This window comes from Tamandua tetradactyla, chromosome 11 (assembly GCF_023851605.1).
Source record: "Tamandua tetradactyla isolate mTamTet1 chromosome 11, mTamTet1.pri, whole genome shotgun sequence".
NCBI lineage: Eukaryota > Metazoa > Chordata > Mammalia > Pilosa > Myrmecophagidae > Tamandua > Tamandua tetradactyla.
Window position 1 is genome coordinate 99,475,003 of NC_135337.1, and position 8,485 is coordinate 99,483,487.

Sequence of the window (8,485 nt, forward strand, 5' to 3'; positions counted from 1 at the left end):
TTATTGCATTAGTCAAAATCTCTGTTTCCTCACTGGTCTTAAGTCTATATGTTCTATCCATTTATGAGAGTGTGGAATTAAAGCCTCCAACTATTTAGGTAAAGCTATTTACTTCTCCCTTCAGTGTTGTCAGTGTTTGCCTCACATATTTTGGAGCACTTTGGTTTGGTATATAATATTTGTGATTGTCTTCTTGTTTAATTGTTCATTTTATTAATACAAGTGTCTTTCTTTCTCTCATTTACTTGTTTTCCATTTGAAGTCTAATTTGTTGGATATTAATATATCTACCCCTATCTTTTATGGTGGTTGTTTGCATGAAATATCTTTTTGCAACCTTTACCTGTCCACTTATTTTCATCCTTGGCTATAAAGTGAGTCTCTTGTAGACAGCTTATAGATGTGTCCTGTTTTTTAATCCATTCTGCCATTCTATGTCCTTTGAACAGGGAGTTTAATCCATTAACATTTAGTTTTATTAATGTAAAGTTAGTACTTTCTTCTACCATTTTGTCATTTTATTTTATATGCCATATGTAATATGTTTCTCTTTTTACCTTTACTGATAGGCTTCATTTCTATCCTCTACTCCAGATCTCTCTCTCTTGTCTTTTCCTATTTGCCTGTAGTCCTCCTTTTAGTGTTTCTTGTAAAGCTTGTTTCTTAGTAACAAATTCACTTACAGACTGAAAATGCTTTAATCATCCCCTCATTTTTGAAGGACTGTTTTTCTTGGTAAAGAACTCTGAGGTAGCAGTTTTTCTCTTTCAGATTCTTAAATATATTATACCACTGCCTTCCTTCCTCTATGGATTTTGTTGAAAAATGCACACATCATCTTTTCAAGCTTCCAATTTGAAAGCAAGAAGCATTTGAAACTATTCAGTGATGTTCCAGTAGGCTTGATTCTTGAAGAAGACTTTATAACTACATAGTTTTTAAAACATGACTGTATGATTGTGAAAACCTTGTGCCTGATGCCCTTTTTAATCCAGGTTATGAAGAGATGAGTTAAAAATAAGGATAAAAATAAACAAATAATGGAGAAAGACAAAGGGTAAAAACTGGATAGACTGAAATCCTGATTCAGGGAGATGGAGGAGCAAAGGACACAGGATGTATGGGCTTTTTTATTTTATTTTTTAAGTTTTATTTCTGGTCTTGTGTTAGAACAGTTGCATGCTCTCATGCTTTCTTTCTTTTTTTTTTTTTTTAAGAGTGTCCTGCTCATTTATTATTTCGCAGCACAATGCCCAACGTAAAACATAATTGCAAATGTCCAGCTGTGCAAAAGGAGATAGTGCTTAAGTAAAAATAGGAGACATGATTTCGTTTTAAATAAATACTTAAACACCACGGAAGGTCCTACAAGCGTTTGGACTCGAGGGTTTCTAGGTCTGTGTAAGCTGAGCTGCCTCACCCAGGGACCCACGATGGTCAGCATTTCCCTTCCCCGCCCCCTAATAATCAAAAGATGGAATCAGCAGAGCCAGTGGTCCAATGTAATCACAATGATCCCCTTTTCTAGAGCTTTCCCTAGCTCTCTACAGATTTGATCTGCCTGGGTAAAAACGATAGGAATTTCTCGAAGGTCAATGGTCCATAATGGTTAAGGAAGGATTCTACATGATTCTTGGTTCCCAATTCTAGTTAAGACAGACACACTTAGATGACCTTTTTCAGTTCGTCGTACAGGACCAGCACGAAGGCTCCACCCATGCCTCTGAGAACGTTCGACCAAGCACCCTTGAAGAACGCTTTGCCACCTTCATCCTTGAATATCTTCCCCAGCAGTCGACAGTGCCTCTGTACATGATGTCAGCTCCTTTGCGTCCAGACTGCATCATCATCCGCCGCCTCAGGGTGTCGAAGGGGTAGGAGACCACGCCAGCGACAGCTGTCACCGTCTGGGCAATCATCCAGCTCACCACAATGTGGGTATTCTTGGGGTCAGGGAGCATACCTTTGGCTGTATCATACACGCCGAAATAGGCGGCCCTGTAGATGATGATGCCTTGTACGGACACGTTGAAACCCTGGTACAGGCCTCGGACGCCGTCGGACTTGGTGATTTTCACCAGACAGTTTCCCAGGCCTTTGAATTCTCTTTCTGCCCTGATTTCCCAACATCGGCCGCCAAACGGGTTCTCGCGAAATCCAGCGGGTAGACGAAGCAAAGGGAGGTGGCTCCGGCGGCCCCGCCGGAGGCCAGGTTGCCGGCAAAATACCTCCAGAACTGGGTGTGCTTGTCGACGCCGCCCAGGAACACCTGCTTATACTTATCCTTGAAGGCGAAGTTGAGGGCCTGGGTGGGGAAGTAGCGGATGACGTTGGCCAGGTTCCCCCTCCAGAAGGAGAGGATGCCCTGCTCCTTGGGGATGCGGACGATGCAGTCCACGATGCCCTTGTACTGCTTGTCCGCCGCGATCTGCTTGCTGGCGTGCTGGACCTGCAGCAGCAGCTTGACCCGCTCGATGGGGGCCACGGCAGTCTTGGAGATGGCGGCGGCAATGCCGCCCGCCAGGAAGTCCTTGGCGAAGGAGATGGCCTGTTCCGTCATGGCTGCGGGGCCGGGTGCGGGCGCGGGCAGCCGGGAGGGTCGCGCCGCCGGCACCGAAAGGCTCATGCTTTCTTTTTACACTGTTAAGTAGTGGATTTGTATCCAGTAATGATTTCATTTGTTTTTTCATTCTTGCTTTTACATGTTAGAGATTTTTGTTTTCATTGTCAGCAGATTCTGATTAGAATAGTCAATAAAACATTTCCTATTTAATACCACAGGTAGTTATGTCTCACTAGTCTGAGTGACTTCACTGTTTCTTTCTCAGTATTGAAGTTATAGTTAAAATGATTTACATTTGAAGAAGAAAGCAAATCTTTTTATTAGCCAGTGTTCCAGAAACTGTGCTAACAGTTTGATCTGTCCTCCAAGAGACACATATAAGCAGTCAACATTCATATATTTCAAAGTTTTTTAGTCAATTTTTGGGAATTGGGGCACATTTTCTCACAGAAACAATGGTACTTAGATTCCCTGTAGATAAACCATGGATAGCTTGTTTGGGAAGCTAATCAATCAACTTAACCATGAAAGTACTTAACTTGAGTTTAGTTGGTGAATTAATAATTGCAGATACTGACCAACATCTGCAGCATCACCCTAAGAAATGGTGTGCAGCAGCCAAACTCACAAATTGGGGCATATCAAAGTTGGATCTGCCTGTGGTGTGTACCTCTGTCCTTAGGTGTAGGAAACAGTAGATTCAGCACAAGAGTAACAAATGTACCGTTATAAAACATTTATAACCTATTATAACAGCATATCAAGTAAGTCTTTTGTTACTGTTAATGTGAAAGCAGAAACTTGTTAGCATGTCAACTTATCTTTAACATCTTGACCTTATTTATGATATACTCAAGTAGTAATTTATAATTCAAATTTTTTTTCCTTTAAAACCTCTGAGCAAACTATATACTCCTGGGGAGGTTTGAAATCTATTAGGAGTTTGTGTAATATTTTCACCTTACTTAGATACTGATTTTAATGCCAGTATTTTCTCTAAATACTTATGAAAATATGCATTTTTAAAGAAGTTTATGAGATTTCTGATACCTGATAGTACTCAAGAATCTGAAACCCTCTCTGATAGTACTTCCTGACCAATTTTTCACAAATCCTCCTTTTTGTTTTTGGTTTTGGTTTTGGTTAACTCACTAACAGCAAATGCAAATGTTATGGCTTGTTTTAGAAATCATCTTTTCAGTGTTGTAATAGTTAACATGGGTAAATCTTAGCAGTAAATACTCTTCATTTGTAAAAGGAAGGCTACATTTTCACAAGAAGTGAGGTTAGATGGGATATTACAGTACCACATTTTAAATAATCACTTTTTTCTCCAGTATGACCTGAGACAAATATGCATTTTTGAGTGCAGCTTTGCCCAGCTATTTAAGAGAAAAGCATGTCACCAGAGTTGCAGTAGGGATAGTGTGGTTTGAATGGATACCATCACTCTTTTCTCTAGGAATAGTGCAGAGGGTTGTCTGGATGGCATTTTGTGCAGACTCCCTGATGCTCCCTCTGCTCCTTCCATCACTACAGGAAGTAAAAGTATCACATGGAGAAGCCAGGAGTCTGAGAAAAATCAACTATACTCAATAGCCATTCTCTCCTAGGGATACCAATCCAGATGTGGCAGTTTTGGTACCTCTTCTTACATACACTCTGAATTGGGTTTATTCTATAAGAAATTGTTGAGAATCAGCCAAAGCTTTGATGACCCAGTCAACCTGATTTGCAAAATTAAAAGAATAAAACTAGGTTGTCAGTTGTTAGTATAGATTAAAATATAGTTATTGAACTGGTGCTTAGAAATCCTTAGAAGGGAAAAAACCTCAAAAGTACAAATGAATCATTTTGGAAAGTAAGATTGCCTTTTCTGAATTTCCCATTCTTAAAGCTAACATTATGTGAAATAATATAAAACTACTAAACTGCTTTATATTCTGTCAAGAAACAAAACATAAAGATGAATTCTTGTTTCATAGTTTTTGCACTATAGCAAGTGTTTTTAAAATGCAAACCCAATTCTCTGTTTATAAGGGGAACATTGTGTTACTAACTGAAGTCACTTCATACAGAGCATTTGTTGCCAACTGCAATTCTAGCCATCCATACATAAGTCTGGCTATACCACATGGAAAGATGAAATCTCTATGTTTGTTTATCCTTTTTCCTTCAGCTGTATCTGATGATAGTATAAGATTTCATAATAAAGTTTTTATGTTGTTTTTGAAATGTGTAGGTTATTTTTGTGAATCTGATTAAATGGATGTGGGGTGGGGAAGGAAGGGACTAATGGACTGGAAGTGAAACAAAGTACTTACTGGTAGTTTCCAGTGACCTTACTGTAGAAAATCTGCTGAAAGAAAGTCCTACTGTTTGACCAGCTCCCAAGTTTGAGAAGGAGCATCATAATCATCTGGAGGCTCATTAAAATACAGATAGCTGGTTTCCTACACCCAGAATTTCTGGTTCAGTAAGTCTGGGGTAAAGCTGGTAGTTGGAATTTCCATCAACTTGTTGCTGATGCTACTGGATTTAGGAATCACATTTGACAAACATGGTTGTAGCCATGGCTCGCTTTGCAATTTGAAATATTTAAACAATTCAGGTAATAAGATAATAAACTATAAATTTTACAGTTCATGACATAGTAAATTCCTTTTAGACAGTGAATGGGACCACATCTTTTTTGACATATTGCTCAGTAGTGCTAAGTGTTTTATTTTATTTTTAATTTTTTTAAACATGACAACAGACAAACATGAACATTTTTACCATATTAACATTCCATTCTTGGTATAGAATCAATAACTCACAATATCATCACATAGCTGTATATTCATCACCATAATCATTTCTTAGAACATTTTCATCAATTCAGGAAAAGAAATAATAAGAAAAAAATTCATACATACCATATCCCTTACCTCTCCCTCTCATTGACTGCTAATATTTCCATCTACACAATATATTTTAGCCTTTGTTTCCCTTATTTTCTACACCACTCACCACTCCCTTTCATTGATTACTAACATTTCAATCTACTAAATTTATTTTAACATTTGTTCCCTCTATTATTTACTTATTTTTAAACCATATGCTTTACTTATCTGTCTGTCCCATAGATAAAAGAAGCATCAGACACAAGGTTTTCACAATCACACATTCACATTGTGAAAGCTATATCATTATACAATTATCTTCAAGAAATATGGTTACTGGAAAACAGCTCTACATTTTCAGGCACTTCCCTCCAGCCTCTCCAATATACCTTAACTAAAAAGTTCATAGCTATATAATGCATAACAATAACCTCCAGAATAACCTCTCCACTCTGTTTGAAATCTCTCAGCCATTGACACTTTATTTTGTTTCACTTCTCTCTTCTCTCTTTTAGTTGAGAAGGTTTTCTCAATCCCTTGATGCTTAGTCTCAGCTCATTCTAAGGTTTCTATCCCACATTTCCAGGAAGGTTTACACCCCTGGAAGTCAAGTCCTATGTAGAATGAGGGAGGGCAGTGAGTTTGCTTGTCATGTTGGCTGAGAGAGTGAGGCCACATCTGAGCAACAAAAGAGGCTCTCTGGGGGTGACTTTTAGGCCTAATTTTAAGTAGGCTTAGCCTATACTCTGTGGGGATAAGCTTCATATGAACAAACCCCAAGATTGATGGTTTGGCCTATTGCTTTGGTTGTCCCCACTGATTGTGAGATTGTCAGGAATCCTCCACATGGGGAAGTTGAATTTTTTCCCTTTCTTATCACTCCCCCAAAGGGTTTTGCAAATACTTTTTTATTCACACAATCACTCTGGGATTTATCAGTGCATCACTCTGGACAAACTTACAAAATCTCATGCCCTACTCAAAGTTCTTTATACTTTTGGTGTTCAATTAAACTGTCCACGTAAGTTATATTATGAAATGCACTAATAAAATTATAAATTATAAATTTTGTACCAGATGAACATTTTAGTCTTACATATAAGTTAATGTTTTAAAATGTGAATTATCATCTATTTTCAACAGTGAGTTCTTTAAATTTCTTTTTCTGAATTGGTACAAATACTCTAAGAAATGATCATTTTGAAGAATTGAAAGGGAAACTAAGTTTCTAGAGTTTGTTCTTCTCAATGCATGTTGACATTGCACGACCTTGTTGATGGATTGTTGAAATGCTCACTTCATCTGGGAGGACTGGGTATTGTCCCAGAAGAAGGCATATTTCATAATGTTATCTAGGTCCCAGGAAGCTCCTCTCAGTCCCTAACCAATTCCCAGAGGAACACCTAGGCCCAATCATGAAAACTAATTGGAATCTTGTTGCTATTGTATAAAAACACCTTATAAACTGCACGTAAGCAGTTAGAACAAAAGAATCTTATCTGGGAGAAGGATGCTTTGCTCAGGATTTTTCCTGTCAGACCTTGAATGTTGTTTCCTGGATTCTCCAGCACTTCTCTTCAGGTGTTGGTGCTGTCCCATCTGGTAATATAAGCATGTCTTATTTCTAGCAATCTTTTAGAATTTAGGGTGACCTTAAATTCATCCAAAAATGAGTATAGAATTTCTTCCTGTGGGACCCATGGAGGAGGTGCCCATAGTTCGTGGAGTACTTGGGCCACGTGCATGGGAGTAAATTGCTTCTTGTTCATGCCTGAGACTGAGATATGTTCACTGAAACTAAATTTCTCCTGTAGAAAATTTAAACTCTGAATCTGCACTTAGTTTTGTGTATTTCCTTGGAAAGCTGAAATCAATTTGGGTTTAGTTTGCTCTTCTTTTGCTATTTCCTTAAGTTGTAAATGCTGGTATTAATTTAAAAGTGTCATTCTTGGGACTTCCGGAGAAGATGGCAGCTTAGTAAGACGCACGGATTTTAGTTTCTCTTCCAGAACAGCTATTAGGGGAGTAGAAACGATACAGAACAGCTCCCAAAGCCATGACAGAGATAAAAAAGACAGCGTACCCCATCCTGGAATGGCTGGCTGGCTGAGAGAACCCGCTCTAGTGAGATCGCCGAGGGGCGCAGGCTTCACCGGGTGGGGCGGCAAGCGGCTGGAGTCACTCCCTTTCCCCTTCCTGGGCCAGCTGGGAGAATTGGACAGGCGGTCCCCTCAAACCACAGCGGCTGGCGCCCACACCACACGCGGCCCCCCGGACCAACTGAGAGAATTGGATCAGAAATCCCCAGGCTGCAGAGAACGGTGATGGGGGGGGGCCCTTCCAAACCCATGACTCCCCAGGAACGGTGCACTCTTCCGGGCGGGCCGCTGTGGCTGGTGCCCTCCCGCCACATTTGGCACCCTGGGCCTACTAAGAAATTCGGACGGCGCTTTCCCAGGCTGCGGCGGCCAGCAACCTTCCCCGCGTTCGGACCCCAGGCCAGCTGGCACTCTTCCAAGCCGCTTCGGCTAGCAAACCTCCTGGACGGCGAGAGTTTTCCAAAGTTAAAGGACCCACAGCACCTTTTACTGGTGGGACCCACAGACAAACGTGTGCCACGAGCGCCACATACTGGGCAGGATAAGAAAAACGGAACCCAGAGATTTCACAGAAAAATCTTCCAAACTTTTGGATCCAAAACCCAGGGAAATCTGTCTAAATGCACAGACGCCAGCAAAAGATAACAGATCACGCTCAAAAAATTGAAAATATGGCCCAGTCAAAGGAACAAACCAATAGTTCAAAGGAGATACAGGAGCTGAGACAACTAATGCTGAATATACGAACAGAAATGGAAAACCTCTTCAAAAACTAAATCGATAAATTGAAGGAGGACATGAAGAAGACATGGGCTGAACATAAAGAAGAAATAGAAAAACTGAAAAAACAAATCACAGAACTTATGGAAGTGAAGGACAAAGTAGAAAAGATGGAAAAAACAATGGATACCTACAATGATAGATTCAAAGAGACAGAA

At 39.9% G+C, this 8,485-nt stretch overlaps 1 pseudogene; it reads right to left on the reverse strand.

Annotated features, from left to right (window-relative positions):
- Positions 1–1,316: 1,316 nt before the first annotated feature.
- Positions 1,317–2,594, reverse strand: LOC143649751 (ADP/ATP translocase 3 pseudogene; annotated as a pseudogene).
- Between the last annotated feature and the right edge of the window lie 5,891 nt (positions 2,595–8,485).